The sequence below is a fragment of the Somniosus microcephalus genome, unplaced genomic scaffold (genome assembly GCF_052327205.1).
Source record: "Somniosus microcephalus isolate GS21.2 unplaced genomic scaffold, FLI_Smic_1.0 unresolved_chr4, whole genome shotgun sequence".
Taxonomy (NCBI): domain Eukaryota; kingdom Metazoa; phylum Chordata; class Chondrichthyes; order Squaliformes; family Somniosidae; genus Somniosus; species Somniosus microcephalus.
In genome coordinates, this window is record NW_028225182.1 from 6,071,898 (window position 1) to 6,088,932 (window position 17,035).

Genomic DNA, 17,035 nt, shown 5'->3' on the forward strand with positions numbered 1-17,035 from the left:
TTCTGTCTGTCTCTCTGGCTCTGTTTATTCTATGTGTGGCCACCTGCAGGTTGACTTTGAACGAATAACTGTATTTGTGAATAGTAAAATTAAATACATGAGGGCATCAGGCGCTTCACTCCCTGACACTGGGGAAACAGTGAGACAGACTTTAGAGCAAGGGTCTGGTTATCGTGAAACAGCAAAGAAAATATTAATTACGGGATTATCCAAAAAAACGATGACCTCGACGTGATTTGAACACGCAGCCTTCTGATCTGGAGTCAGACACGGTACCGTTGCGCCACGAGCTCCACACTGCAACCAACGATGTTTGTATATATACACGTTCATCAAACACTGTTTCATTTCTCCTGCCTTGGAGTAATGAACGGGCTTTATAATCCCCGCCCACTCGAGTCCCCCGGGTGTCAGACAGCATCAGAAGCAGCGCTCACCTGTCACTCACCGTCTCACGCCCGCTTTCACCACCTGCTGCTGGCTGACTGCAGCAAATCCAATTACACACACCGAGCCCCCACAATCATCACATGGAAATAAACTGGGAAACTGCTCCAAAATACACAACTGGTCGAGCAGCTTCTGAAAAACAATTAAACTTGCGGCTGGAAGCAATATTCATAACTGCAAACAAGGCCGTGTAAAAATACAAACTGTGTGTGTGAGCCGAGGCCCTAAGCTCTGGAATTCCCTCCCTAAACATCTCCGCCTCTCTTTCCTCCTTTAAGACGCTCCTTAAAATCTACCACTTTGACCAAGCTTTTGGTCACCTGTGCTAATATCTCCTTATGTGGCTCGGTGTACAATTCTGTCTGATAATCGCTCCTGTGAAGCGCCTTTGGACGTTTTACTACTTTAAAGGTGCTACATAAATGCAAGTTGTTGTTATGTATATGTGTGTGGTGTTTATATATAAAATGGGTGTTTATAGAATGAGTGCGATGCTGTGCACGTGTGTCAGTTGTAAATAGTGGTGAACGGTTATTTTTCAGACTGGAGGGAAATATACAGTGCTGTTCCCCAGGGGTCGGTATTAGGACCAATGCTCTTTCTCATATACATTAATTACCTGGACTTGGGTATACTGGGCAAAATATCAAAGTCTGCAGATGACAGGAAACTCAGAACTGTCGTAAATAATGAAATGGGCAGAGACATAGCAGATGTGTGAAGTGATCCATTTTGGTGGGATGATTGAACTGAGGCAATACAAACTAAATGATACAAGTTTAAATCGGGTGCAGGAACAGAGAGACCTGGGGGTGTAAATATCTATCTCTGAATGTGGCGGGACAAGTTAAGAAGGCTGTTAAAAAGCACACGGGATCCTTGGCTTTATTAATAGAGGCATAGAGTACAAAATCAAGGAAGTAATACTGAGCCTTTATATATCATTGGTTAGGCCTCAGCTGGAGGATTCTGGGCACAACATTTCAGGAAGAATGTGAAGGCAGAAAAGATTTACAAGCTTGTTTCAGGGGATGAGGGACTTCAGTTAGGTGTATAGATTGAGACGTTTTCGTTGTTCTCCTCAGAGTAGAGAAGATAGCGATGAGATTTGATAGATGTGTTCAAAATCAGGAGGGGTCTAGCATGGTCAAGGAAACCTCCAGCTGATTACCACATACTGCTCTCCCTCAGCTGATGAATCAGTACTCCTCCATGTTGAACATAGATACATAGAAGATAGGAGCAGGTGTAGGCCATTCGGCCTCTCGATCCTGCTCCGCCATTTAATGAGATCATGGCTGATCATCCAAATTCAGTACCCTGTCCCTGCTTTATCCCCATATCACTTGATCACTTTAGCCTGAAGAAATATATCCAACTCCTTCTTGAATATACTTAATGAATTGGCCTCAACTTCCCTGTGTGGCAGAGAATTCCACAGGTTCAACGTTCTCTGGGTGAAGAAATTCCTCCTCAGCTCAGTCTTAAATGGCTTAATCCTTATCCTTAGACTGTGACCCCTGGTTCTGGACTCCCCCGCCATCGGGAACATCCTACCTGCATCTAGTCTGTCTAGTCCTGTTAGAATTTTATAAGTTTCAATGAGATCCCCTCCCATTCTTCTAAACACCAGCAAATGTATGCCTAATCGATCCAATCTCTCCTCATACGTCATTCCTGCCATCCCAGGTATCAGTCTGGTGAATCTTCGCTGCATTCTCTACATGGCAAGAACATCCTTCCTCAGATAAGGCGACCAAAACGGCACAGAATACTCAAGGTGTGGTCTCACTAAGGCCCTGAACAACTGCAGCAAGACATCCTTGCTCCTGTACTCAAATTCTCTCGCTATGAAGGCCAACATACCATTTGCCATCTTAACCACCTGCTGCACCTGCATGCTTACCTTCAGCGACTGGTGGACAAGGACACCCATGTCTCCTTGCACTTCCCCTTCTCCCAATCTATTGCCGGTCTGATAATAATCTGTCTTCCTGTTTTTGCCACCGAAGTGGACAACCCCGCATTTATCCACAATATACTGCAATTGTCATGCATCTGCACAATCACCTAACCTGTCTAAATCATACTGGAGTTTATCTGCATCCTCCACACAGCAGAGACACCCACCCAGCTTTGTGTCGTCTGCAAACCTGGAGATATTACATCTAGTTCCCTTGTCTAGATCATTTATATATATTGTGAATAGCTGGGCTCCTCGCACCGATCCCTACGGTACCCCACTAGTCACTGCCTGCCACTCAGAAAAAGACCCGTTTATTCCAACTCTTTGCTTCCTGTCTGCCAACCAGTTATCTATCCAAGTCAGTACCTTACCCCCAATCCCAGGTGCTTTAAATTTACACGCCAACCTCTTATGTGGGACCTTATTAAAAGCCTTCTGAAAGTCCAAATACACAACATCCTCTGGTTCTCCCTTATCTATTCTACCAGTTACATCCTCAAAATATTCCACTGGATTAGTCAAGCATGATTTACCTTTGGTAAATCGATGTTGACTTTGTCACTGTTTTCCAAGTGCTCTGCTATTACATCTTTTATAATTGACTCTAGTACTTTCCCCACTACCAATGTCAGGCGTACCATTCTATAATTCCCTGTTTTCTCTCTACCACCCTTTATAAATAGTGGGGTTACATTAGCTATCCTCCAATCCATGGGAACTGTTCCAGAGTCCATAGAATTTTGGAAGATGACCAGCAATGCATCTACTATTTCTAGGGCCACTTCCTTAAGTATACTAGGATGTACATTATCAGGCCCTGGGGATTTATTGGCCTTCAATCCCATCAATTTTGCTAACACCATTTCCCTACAAATACTGATTTCAGTCAATTCCTCCCTCTCATTAGACCCTATGTTGCCCGACATCTCTGGGAGGGTAATTGTGTTCTCATTTGTGAAGCCAGAACAAAAGTATGTCTTTAATTGGTCAGCCATTTCCTTGTTCCCCATTATACATTCCCCTGATTCTGACTGCAAGGGACCGATGCTTCACATCACCAATCTTTTTCTCTGCACATATCTATAGAAGCTTTTACAGTCAGTTTTTATGTTCCCTGTAAGCTTACTCTCATAATCTTTATTCCCCTATTAATTAATCCATTTTCCCTCCTTTGCTGAATCCTAAACTGCTCCTAATCCTCAGGTTTGCTGCTTTTACTGGCCAAAATATATGAACACCACTTGGAAGAAGAACTGAGTGTATAAGGGCGCAGATTGTACCCTGGGTGGAGGACTTCAATGTCCAACACCAGGAGTGGCTCAGCAGCACCACTACTGACCGAGCTGGCCGAGTCCTGAAGGACATAACTGCCAGTCTGGGACTGTGACAGATGGTGAGGGAAAAACCTCCTTGACCTCTTCCTCTCCAATCTACCTGTCGCAGATGCTTCTGACCATGACAGCATTGGCAGCAGTGACCACCGCAAAAACACTGTGGATACGAAGTCCCGTCTTCACTCTGAGAACACCCACCTTGGTGTTGTGTGGCACTACCACTGTGCTAAATGGTATAGGTTCAGAACAGACTAGCAGTTCAAAACTGAGCCTCCAGGAGTCGCTGTGGGCCATCAGAAGCAACAGAATTGTATTCCACCACAATCTGTAATCACATGACTAGGCATATCACTCACTCTACAATTACCACCAAGCCAGGGGACCAACCCTGATTCAACAACGAGTGTAGAAGAGCATGCCAGGAGCAGCACCAGGCGTACCTAAGAATGAAGTGCCAACCTGGGGAATCTGCAAAACAGGACTTAATACCAGACGCAGCATGCAATAGACTGGGCTAAGCGATCCCACAATCAACAGATCAGATCAAAACTCTGCAGTCCTGCCACACCCAGTCGTGAATGTTGGTGGACCATTAAACAACTAATGGGAGGTGGAGGCTCCAAGAATATCCCCATCCTCAATGATGGTGAAGCCCAGCACGTGAGTGCAAAAGACAAGGCTGAAGCGTTTGCAAACAACTTCAGCCAGAAGTGCCGAGTGGTTGATCCATATCGGCCTACTCCCGAGATCCGCACCATCAAAGAAACCAGTCTTCAGCCAATTCCATTCACGCCATGTGATATCAAGAAACGGCTGAGCGCACTGGATACAGCAAAGGATATGGGCCCGGACAACATCCCGGCAATAGTGCTGAAGACTTGTGCTCCAGAACCAGCCGCGCATCTGGCCAAGCTGTTCCAGTACAGCTACAACACTGGCATCTATCCCACAATGGGGAAAACTGCCCACAAAATGTAGGGCAAATCCAACCCGGCACTTTACCGCCCCTTCAGTCTATTCTCAATCATCAAAACATGAAGGAAGGAGTCATCGACAGTGCTATCAAGCAGCACTTACTCACCAATAATATTCTCACTGATGCCCAGTTTGGGTTCCGCCAGGAACACTCGGGTCCAGATCTCATTACAGCCTGGGTCCAAACATGAACAAAGGAGCTGAATTCCAATTGTGAGGTGAGACTGACTGCCCTTGACATCAAGGCAGCATTTGACCACGTCTGACATTAAGGAGCCCTAGTAAAACTGAAGTGAATGGGAATCAGGGGGAAAACGCTCCACTGGCTGAAGTTATACCTAGCACAAAAGAAGATGGTTGTGGTGGTTGAAGGTCAATCATCACAGCCCCGGAACATTCCTGCAGGAGTTCCTCAGCGCCGTGTCCTAGGCCCAGCCATCTTCAGCTGCTTCATCAATGACCTTCCCTCCAACATAAGGTCAGATTTGTGGATGTTCCCTGATGACTGCACAGTGTTCAGCGCCATTCAGAACCCCTCAGATAATGAAGCCATCCATGCCCGCATGCAACTCGACCTGGACGACGTTCAGGCTTGGGCTGATACGTGGCAGGTAACATACACGCCACAGAAGTGCCAAGCAATGACTATCTCCAAGAAGCCAGAGTCTACCCTCCTCCCCTTGACATTTAATGGCATTACCATCGCCGAATCCTCCACTATCAACATCTTGGTGTCCCCATTAACCAGAAACTTAACTGGACCAGCCACATAAATACTGTGGCAAGAAGAGCCGGTCAGAGGCTGGGTATTCTGTGGCGAGTTAATCACCTCCTGACTGCTCAAAGCCTTTCCACCATGTACAAGGCGCAAGTAAGGAATGTGATGGAATAATCTCCAATTGCTTGGATGAGTGCAGCTCCAACAGCACTCAAGATGCTCGACACCAGCCAGTACAAAGCAGCCCGCTTGATTGGCACCCCATCCACCACCTTAAACATTCACTCCCACCACCACTGGTGTACCGTGGCTGCAGTGTGTACCATCTACAAGATATACTGCAGCAACTCGCAAATGCTTCTTCGGCAGCACCTCCCAAACCCGCGATCTCTTCCACCTAGAATGACAAGGGTAGCAGGCACATGAGAACACCACCACTTCTAAGTTCCCCTCCAAGTCACAAACCTTCCTAATGTAGAAGTATATCATCGATCTTTCATCGTCACTGGGTGAAAAACCTAGAACTCCCTACCGAACAGCACTGTGGGAGCACTATTACCATACGGACTGCAGCGGTTCAAGAATGCGGCTCACCACCACCTTCTCAAGGGCAACTAGGGATGAGCAATAAATGCTGGCCTTGCCAGCGATGACCAGATCCCATAAATGCTTAAAAAAGAAAGAAATGCAGTGTGCTAGGCCCAACCACCTTCAACTGCTTCATCAATGACCTTCCATCCAAAATAAGGACAGAAATGGGGATGTTCCCTGAAGACTGCACAGAAGGGAATGCAATGGATGTTGTCCACAGGGATTTTAGGAAGGTGTTTGACAAAGTACCACATAGAAGGCTGGTTAACAAAATTGATGCTCATGGAATAGGTGGTCAGTGGCAGCTTGGATAAGGAACTGGCTTAAGGACAGAAAACAGCAAGTTGTGGTAAATAGCTGTTTTTTCACACTGGAGGAGGTTCCCCAAGGGTCAGTGCTGGGGCCATTACTTTTGTGATATTTGTAAATGACCTGGATATTGGAATAAAGAGTAGAATTTCTAAATTTGCCGACGACACCAAACGTGGGTGTGTAGCAAAAAGTGAGGATGATACCAATCGACTGCAGCAAGAAATAGAAAACCTAGCAGAATGGGCAGACAAGTGGCAGATGGAATTTAATACAAAGAAGTGTGAGGTGATGTATTTTGGCAGAAGGAACAGTGAGAGGCAATATACACTTAATGGCACAGTTTTAAGTGTGTGCAGGGACAGGGGAGCCTGGGAGTTAATGAGCATAGGTCCTTGAAGTTGGCAGGACATATGGAGAGAGTGGTTAAAAAGAACATATGGGATCTTGGGCTTCATAAATAAAGGTAATGAGTACAAAGGTAGCGAAGTTATGTGGAACCTTTATAAAGGACTGGTTAGGCTACAACTGGAGTACTGCATCCAGATCTGGTCACTGCACTTTAGGAAGGATGTGAAGGCCCTTGAGAGGGAGCAGAGGAGATTTACCAGAATGGTGACGGTGATGAGGGATCTTAGCTACAGAGGACAGGTTGGAGAAGCTGCATTTGTTTTCATTATAACAACAAAAACGTGTATTTATATAGCACCTGTCACGCAGTAAATCCTCCCAAGGCGCTGCACAGGAGTATTTAAAGACAAAGGCGGTTATGGGGTGATTTGATAGAGGTGTACAAGATTATGATGAGCTTGGATAGGTTAGATGGGGAAAGGCTGTTCCCACTAGTTCATGTTAATGGACTCGGGGACACAGATTTAAGGTAATAGGCAAGAGATACAGGGGGGACGTTAGGTAAACTTTTTTTATGCAGTGACTGGTGAGGACCTGGCATTCGCTGCCGACGGAACTGGTGGAAACGGAGACACTCAATGTTTTCAAGCGGAGACTGGATAGGCACTTGAGAGAAATAAACGTACCGTGGTACGGGGATCGAATGCAGGAATGGGACTGACTGGATTGCTCCACTGAGAGCCAGGACAGAATTGATGGAACGAATGTCCTCCTTCTGTGCCGTTTTGACTCTATGACTATGAACTATAGAGTAGTGATAATGGGGGCTTCAACTACCCTAATATATCTGAGAATCAGGCTAAATATAGAAAGTTCAGAGGAGAGGTGAAAAGGAAAATAAGAGGGAAAAGACAGGGTATGAGAATAGAATGACAACGAACATAAAAGGCAATCCAAAAGACTTCTATATGCATATATTACCAAGGTTAACGACACTAATATAGTGGCAGAGTAAGTAGTGCGGATGGGAGCAGGAAATTGCAAAGGGACATAGATTGTGTGGGTAAAATCAGAGGCATCTGATTCAAAAGATTCGGGAGAAGGAATTTAGGGACTTTAATGAGTTTGAAAGGAACATTTTTGACGTGCAGTTTTGTTCAGAGAAATGTTAGTGATGGGAAATTAAACCAGAATCTGGGATTCAGCATTTCACCTTCTCGCTGAACAGATCTTTCTGGAGAAGTTGTGTATCAGTTGTTGTAGGTTAGCGGTTATCACATTCGCTTAACACGTGAAAAATCCCCGCTTCGAGCCCGAGCGGGCGCATTATGCTCGAGACTATTATTTATGTGAAATTAATTGATACACAGTGTGTAAAATCAGATAGGTGATAAAACTTCATCAATGAATAAAGTTTCACAAATTATTAAAGTTTAGTTATTGAAGATTCGACTGTCCCTCAGTGTGAGCATTTCTTTCATTCTGCAAAATCAACGCTATCAGTTAATAAATGGTGATTAAAGCAATTAAACCACTAAACTACCAGAAAACACTTTGAAGAGTTTATCACAATTGCTGACATTTCTTCTCTTTTTTCTTGTGTTTTTTCAGCTCTTGGTCCTTTTCAGCTCCTGACTGCGGATATTCCTCTGATTTAAAGTGAACAAAATGCAATATCTCGCAGCCCCGGCCTCGGTTAACACCAACAGATCTAAGCCACATTTCAGACATGGAAACAAACCCATTAATTATTCGCTCTTCCCCAGCTCCAGAGCTCAGATTGTTATTGTCCACCCCAGTGACCCGGGCCAAACCTTCCCATACACCGAGCACAGGCTCAGGAAATCCCCAGGGGAGATGATAACACAGTCACTGAGCCTTCGAGAAACATTGAACAAGCACCAGGACTGAAACATTTTAAATGCAGAAGTGAGCAAGTGAGTTTTCTAGCATTGAGGAGCGGTCTAAGGCATCTGCGTTTAGGTCGCAGTCTCTTCTGGTAGGCGTGTGTGCAAATCCCACTTCTGACATTCTGCATATTTAATTACTAAGTGCAACTCATTTCTTTTGACGCCACTGTGAAGTGCTTTGGGACATCCCTCAAAAGTGGGATTCAGCGGTTCACCTGCTCGCTGAGCATTCCCATCTGACCCGGTACTGAATGTGGAGACGTTTCCGCAGTGTGGGAGCTATCACATACGCGGAATCATTTTGATGTATCTTGCTCCTCATGCATGTCCAGGGGCGAGTTTGCTCTCCTGTGAAAGGACATAAGAAAATAAGAATGAAATAATTAGGAGCAGGAGTAGGCCATATGGCTCCCGAGCCTGCTGCGCCATTCAATCAGATAATGGCTGATCATCGACCTTAACTCCACTTTCCTGCCTATCCACATATCCATTGATTCCACTGCAGTCCAAAAATCTATCGATCTCTGCCTTGAATATATTCAACGAATGAGCATCAGCAGCAGTTTGGGGCAGAGATTTCCAAGGAAAGCGGCTGAAATCCATTTAAATCTAACAATGGCTGATGTCACAAGCACCGAACATTTTTAAGCAAACTTCTAAATTAGAGTGTGTAAAATCAGAAGTGATAAAAGTTCATGGCATGCAAAGCATGGAAAGTACTGCGTGAAATGGGACTTGGATAATATTAATGTCAATATTTTTCTGCCTGACATGGTGGTGGAAGCAGATTCAATGTTAACTTTCAAAGGAGAAATAATTGAAAAAGAAATATTTGCAGGGCTTTGGGAAAAGAGCAGGGGAGTGGGAATAATTGGATTGCTCTTTCAAAGAGCCGGCACAGGCACTATGGGCCGAATGGCCTCCTTCTGTGCTGTCTGATTCTATGATTCTATATTAAGTTATTACAGTTTGTCTGTCACCCAGTAAACTTGTTAGCAATTCCTGTAGTGAGCAACACAATGTTGTGGGTTGACTAATGATGATTGAAACAATTATAAAGAGTCTCACTGACTTGAATCATCCCTTATTACCTTTGGTTAACAAAAATCTATCAATCGCAGATTAAAATGAACAATTGATGGAGCATTTTTGAAAGAGCTATCCAATTAGTCCCACACCGCTGCTCTTCCCCCATCGCCCCGCTGACCCTCCTGCCAGTGGAAACTGTTTCCCCCATAATTTTGAACAACTCTATTAAATCTCCCCTGAACTGTGATTAATGCAGTTCAATGTGGGCACGTGTCAGATCATTCACTTTGGGTCTAAGGAAGATCGGTCAGTGTTTGGTCTGAAAAAACTATGTCAGAGAATATTTTTTCTGTGAAGAAAACGGTCCTGATTAATTTAACAAAAGTTTCCCCAGATCCCTGCTCTCACAAGCAATGAACATTTTAAACTATTCTCCTAAATTACAATGTGTAAAATGAGATATGGGTTAACAGTTCAGCACATGCAAAGAGCAAAATAAATGACTGAAGTTTCGACTGACACTCAGTCACCATATTATAATATTTTTCACTCTGCAAAAGAAGGCTGTCGGTTAATTAATGGCGATTAAAACATTTCTTATTTTTTCACATTAGTTGCATGTTATTTATTTACTCAAATTTCTTCGCTTTAATTGATTAAAACCTGTGATGTCAAAGTTACTTCCCTAACCGGGAATCGAACGCGGTCACACTTACGGATCAGAATAGCTTATTGAATCATATAAAGGCGCCCTCGAAAAATATCACTCTGCTAACTTAAAATCACGGCTGCAATTTGTTTCGGTGTAAAATAAGGAGATTGAAAATGACAAAAAAAGGCCAGGCAGCGCCCGCGGTGAAACAGGGCTCGAACTTAGAATTAAGTTGGTGCTGCGAAGTAACCGCTGAGCTAAAGCTGACGCCAATCAAAGAGTGAAAAACCGCTCAATATAAAGGATGAGCTCACAGATACCAGGCGCAGTGCAGTCAAATGTCAAATCCCTTGTTTTTTATTCAACAGAGGAAGAAGAGACATGAGCGGGAATCAGAAGCCACAAACTTTAATTAAAGGCACAAATACTTACTGACAAATCTTTTCACTGTAAAATTCTTTCACTTTATTTCAACGCTGACTGCGTTTAATCTGAATGTCAGCACCATGGGATTTTAAATTCAGAACTGCTTCTATTTTGTGCGCATGGTAGAAATAACTGGTCCTGTTCAATTTGACCAAAGTTCCCCAGATTCCTGGTGTCATCAGCAATGATCATTTTAAACCAGACTCCTAAAGTACAGTGTGTAAAATGAGATATGGGTAACAGTACAAATTATTGAACTGTTGACTCTCCCTCAGTTAGTATTTCTTTCATTGTGACAAAGAAAATTGTCGGTTAATTCATGAGGCTTTACCGTAAAAGCAACAAAGAAAAAGTTTAACAAAAACCTTCAACCAACGTGGGCACGAACCCAGGAGCTTGCTACCGACTGAGCAAGCATGGCCTGATCACTTTGACTATCAATTATCACTGATCGACAGTGGCACAATAATTAGTGTGGATGGGAACAGGGAATTGCAAAGGGACATTGATTGAGTGGAAAAACTGGAGGCATCTGATTCAGAGGATTCGGGGGCGACGGGAAATTCGAGAGTTTAATGACTTTGAAAGGAACATTCTTGACTTGTGCAGTTTCGGCCAGAGAAATGTTACTGAAAGGTAATGAATCCAGAATCTGGGATCCAGCATTTCACCTTCTCGCTGAACAGTTCTTTCTGGATATTTAGCTAAACAGAGGTTTCCATATTGTAGTGGTTATCACGTTCACCTCACAAGTGCAAACTCCCCGATTCAATCCCGGGCGCAAGCATTATGTTCGATAAATGGTCCCCGGTTCAAAACTGGAAAGAAACCTTCCCCATTTCAATTGAATAAATATGAAATTGGAAAAATTCATATTGTAATTAAATATCAATAAAATAAAATATCTTATAGAGCCCGTATATTATCTGAGCCCACACCATTCTTCACAGTCTCAAATTTAGCACAGAAACCGACAGTGTCCCTCCCTCACTCCCGTTTCCTGCCCTGATGGTGCAGAAAGCCCCTCTCAAAGCTGCACATTCGACTGGTTTCAGTGGATCCACAGGAGATCTTAATATAATCCTGCAGAGTCGCCTCTGCTAATAATGATAGGTCATTACCATATTTCACACACCGCCGCAACTCCGACCAGTTCAGTCTAAGTCCCCTTTTTAACAGTCTTAATTACTGCCAAATAACCTCTCTGGCACTGAAAATATATTTTATAAGTGTGGAATCTCATTCCTTCAGATATAAATTGTTGTTGAATATTTTTTATATAATAAAAATGTTTTTACATTTTTCTATTTTTCTTCTCTCTCTCTAAATCCAACCTTTATTTCGCTCCATTTATTTCGCTTTCTGTGCCTGATTTGACATTGAATTCACTGTTCTAACAGATCCTGGTTCAGACTGCGCTGCTCATTAACGAATCTTCAATCAATTATTTATGAGGTAGGGCGGCACAGTGAGTTTGTTAATCGACCAGTATTCCAGAGGAATAGTGGGGAGAAAATTGTCCAGTGCTTGCTGGTGGAGAGGTTTGCCTGGAGGGGGCAGCGATGCATCGCCATTGCAGTGCTGGTCCCGCCACAAACTGTTCCTCAGCCGCAGACTTCATGATGATCTGGAGACCTGAGCTCACAATCCCACCACGGCAGATGGTGGAAGGATTAAAATCGGGGATGTGCAAGAACCCAGAATTGGAGGAGTGCAGAGATCACAGAGGGTGTAGGGCTGGAGAAGGTTACAGAGATAGGGGGAGGCGAGTCCATGGAGGGATTTGAAAACAAGGACGAGAATTTGAAAACTGAACTGTCGCCTGAATGGAGCCAATGTAGGCGAGTGAGACCCGGGGTGATGGGTGAACGGGACATGGTGCGAGTTAGGATACGGGCAGCAGAGGATTGGATGAGCTGAAGTTTATGGAGGGAGGGTGATGGGAGGCCTTCCAGGAGTACATTAGGATCGTCAAGTCTGGAGGTGACAAAGGCAAGGATTTCAGCAGCAGATCAGCTGAGGCAGAGTCGGGTGATGATACGGAGGTGGAAGTAGACCATCTTGGGCAGAAGCTCATCTCGGGGACAAATACCAAGGTTGCAAGCTGTCTGTTTCAATCTCAGTGGCCAGGGATTGGGATGAAGTCGGTGGCTCAGGAACGGAGTATGTGTCGGGGACCAGCACTGCAATGGCGATACATCACTGCCCTCTCAAGGCTACTTGCAAACCCCGTCCAGCAGCAATATTGGAAGAACTGGACAATTTTAACTCCACCATTCCATTTTGGCCCGGCCTTTTCTCATCCACACCTTCAGCGTCTACACTTTGCCACTTCTGAGCAGCCAATCACACAGTTGCGATCAAAATTTGTTTTATTTGTCCCCAGCTGGGACAAGAAGAAACCTGGTTCCACCGAGACTCAGATCGCTGGATTCAAAGTCCAGAATGCTCCCCATTGCAGCATGAAACCCTTATACAGCATTTTTGAGGCCATATCGCTTTTTTCCAACTCGCCTACCATTCACAGCTGCTGAGTATTTCCAGCGAATTCTGTTTTTATTTCAAACTTCCAGCATCCGCAGCATTTTGTCCTGTGTTAGAAAAACAAACGGAATCCTGGGCTTTACAGACAGAGGCATAGAGGGCAAAAGGAAGGAAGTTATACCAAACCTTTGGAATATTGTGTGTAATTCGGGCACTGCGCTTTAGGACGGATGCGGGACTTCAGTTCCGTGGAGTAGTGGAGAAGAGGCTGTTCTCCTCAGAGCAGAGAAGATAAGGGGAGATTTTGTCGACGTGTTCAACATCGTGAAGAATTTTACTAAAGTAAACAAGGAGAACATTTTCCAGCGACAGAAATGTTGCTCACCAGAAAACACACATTAAAATGATTGGATAAAGTATCAGTAATAAGGTTCTCTCGGGCTTTTGTTGGCCGATTTACTGGTAAAGCTGGGAATTGAGGGGTAACTGGTTCATGGTTTGTAACACAAGCAGTGCGCGGGGTCAGACCGGCCCGGCTAGTTCAGTCGGTAGAGCCTGAGACTCTTAATCTCAGGGGCGGTTTGTGTTTCAAATTATTGGGCTGGTTTCACCGGCGATCCCCAGCTCTAAATCCCCCGGCACCTCTCGGTCAATCACTATTTCAAAAAATGTGATTCAACAACATTATCAGGAAATCTGAAGTGTTTATAAACACCGGAAGCTGACACACTAGGGAAGATCTCACAGTCTTGGACACAGAGTGAAATACACTGAAGTGTTTATAAAAAGTTACAGAACACAACACGTGTGTAAAATTCCCCGTTGTTTTCTCGGCCCTGGTGGGTTGTGAAGGGAGAGACGGGCCGAAGTCCCACTGAGCCGCACTGACCCCGAGCCAAGGTGAAATTAAAGTCAGTTCAATCTTTAGCAGCGAGCGGCTGAAGAGAGACAAGATTCCGGAATCAAGGAGATATTTTCTTAATTTGTTGAACCGCATTTATATGAAACACTCATTGACCGAGCTGGGAATCGCCTTTAAAGTCAGCCCAAAAATTTTAAGCGCAAACTCCCCGCCGTGGGGATGAAGTATCCGACACTCCACCGACTGGGCTAGCCGGACTGGTCTGTCGCAAGGACCCTGCCTGTGCTCCAGTTTCCTCTCAATTCCCCGGTTTATCAGTAAATCCACCAGCAAAAGCCCGATGGAACCTTATTACTGATTCATTGTCCAATTACTTGAATAGAAAGCGAGCGGAGGAGAAGGATTGAGAGCCTTCAGTGTGGGACAGAAGTGATGTTGTTTGACGGAGAAGCGACACAATCTCAATCAGTGCAGAGAGAGGTGAGTCAGCGGGTCACCTTCTCCCTTAACACATCCTTCTGACTCGCGGCTGACAAACTGAGCAGAGCTTTCGGGACTGTAGCAATTATCCCGCTCGACTTACACCCGAAATGCCCCCGGTTCCGCTCCAGGGCGGGATGAATGATTTTGGAACTTGCTCCAGGTGAACCTCCAGGGGCGAGTTTCTTCCCCTGTGTAAAAGCGGCGACAATTGTCGGTCCCTGTTAAACTGAACAACGGCTGCACCAGATTCCCGGTGTGATAAACACTGAACATTTTTAACCAACTCCTCAAATACCGTCTGTAAAATGAGAACTGGTGAAAATTCATCACAAGCAAAAGACAAAACACTTATGAAAGTTTTGCCTGTCACTCGGTGACCATGTTAGGATTTCCTTCAGTCTGAAACAGAAAGTTGATTCGTCAATTAGAAGAATTGTTCACCTTTTTAAAGAGTTTATTGAGCTTTGTCAAATTCAGATAATAAAGTGTATTAATGCAAAAGTTAATCCCGGACCTGCGTTTGCAGATCGCAGTTCTCTTCTGTGATGTTCTTGGCCCAACCAATGGCAGAGTTTCCGTAGTGTAGTGGTTATCACATTCGCATAACACGGGAAAATTCCCCGGTTTGTAACCGGAAGGAAACATTTTGAAAACGTTCCCCATTAAAATTGAATTAATATATAAAAAAGGAACAACTGATCTTGTGGTTAAATTTCAATAAAGTGAAAAATCTCGCAGAACCCGTATATTTTCTCTGTACAATGCTGCACAGATTCACACTCAGCACAGATGCCGACAGTGTCCCGCCCTCACTCCCGTTTCCTGTCCTGACGGTGCAGAAAGCCCCTCTCAAAGCTGCACATTCGGCTGGTTTCAGTGGATCCATGGGAGCTCGTTAAAGGATCCTGCAGCGTTGCCTTGGATAATAACAATAGATCGTCACCATATTTCACCCACCGCAGCAACCCCGTCCATTTCAGTCTAAGTCCACTTTTTAAATATATCACGCCAGGCAAACTGTGTCTACAAAATGACATTTCAGGTGAGAACACAAAAGACATATTCGCGCAACCACAGCACCAAGTGCGGGTAGGCATCTACCTGAAATGCAGTGAGGTGAACTATTAGCACAAGCTCCAGATGTATATGTTTCCATGTCTAAAATGCACGCACCGAACAATGCAGCTCCTGGGAAAACTGCAAATCCACGCAGGGCTGCCCTGCATCATTTGAAACAACAGTCAGACACAAGATTCTGCCAGTTTCCAATGTCTTCTCCTTCTGCTCCTATCACTTCTTTCCCTCCAGCTTCCTCTGCTCCTCCAGCCTGCAGGTGAATTAGATGCTTGATGTAAACGCAGCGGGTTCATGACACAAACCCTTCCCTTTCCCTCCGGGAGGATGACGCTCAGTAGCCGCAATAGCTCAGTGGGGAGGAGCGACTTGAAGATTTATAAAAGTACAAAAGCAAAATACAGCGGATGCTGGAAATTTGAAATAAAAACAGAAACTGCTGGAAATACTCAGCAGGTCAGGCAGCATCTGTAGGGAGAGAAACAGAGTTAACGTCAGACGAACGGTCATCGACCTGAAACGTTAACTCTGTTTTTCTCTCCACAGATTTAATAATGGTCCCGGATTCAATCCCGGGATTCGACAGTTTTCAATTCATTCGAGTTACTTTCCGCTGCCATTCTCGAACTGAACGATTTAATCAGGAGTTATTTTCTGGCACTGAAGGATTAGCGATTGAATAGACAGACATCAAGTATGGGAATTATTTCTAACGTTTTAGATTGATCGATTTCCTCCTGTGTTTTTCTCTGGATGTTGTCTCTCTCGGTGCTGGGCGAACAATTCATTGATTCATTTGTCCTGAACTGAAGCCTTTTGCCCATCTGGCGGGGTCAGAGCCGCTCTGTCTGTCTCTTACCTGCTTGTGACCATTATCGGGAACAGGCCGCCTGTTCAACTTTCAACAGCAAATCCAGAAAGACAAATAAACAGAAAGATGTGTCTCTCAGCTCCGGTGGCAAAGGTGCAATGGATGTTAATCCAATTAAATCCCCCGGGAGATTCTGTGTGCATTGGCGTCCTTATAACGTTTGTATTTTAAATGTGCGGGAAAAGCGTAAAATTATAAAAATGTTCCGATGGTCCGTACGGGGATCGAACGCGCTAACTTGGCGTTATTAGCACCACGCTCTCACCAACTGAGCTAACCGGCCACAATGCTCTGCTTGGGCAGGCTCGAGCCCAGGCTGGGAAATTGTCTTTCAAGCTCACACTGGGTGACCGAGTTACGGCACAAACATTGAACACACCACATCGCTTAAACATTGTTAACTGTTCCTTTATACAACTGGGCAGTGTGTTAATCGAAAGTAACAGAAAGAGAGCTCTATGGTCGAACAAACCTCATCTAAAATTTATTATCGCACCACAGCCCCTCCCTCAAACACTGTCCCGGTATAAAAGGAGACGGCGGCACCCCG

General features: G+C 44.6%; 1 non-coding gene across 1 annotated transcript; it reads right to left on the reverse strand.

The window, feature by feature from the left end:
• Window positions 1–221: 221 nt before the first annotated feature.
• trnaw-cca (transfer RNA tryptophan (anticodon CCA)) lies at window positions 222–293 on the reverse strand. The gene has a single exon. It is a non-coding gene; the product is annotated as a tRNA-Trp (tRNA).
• Between the last annotated feature and the right edge of the window lie 16,742 nt (window positions 294–17,035).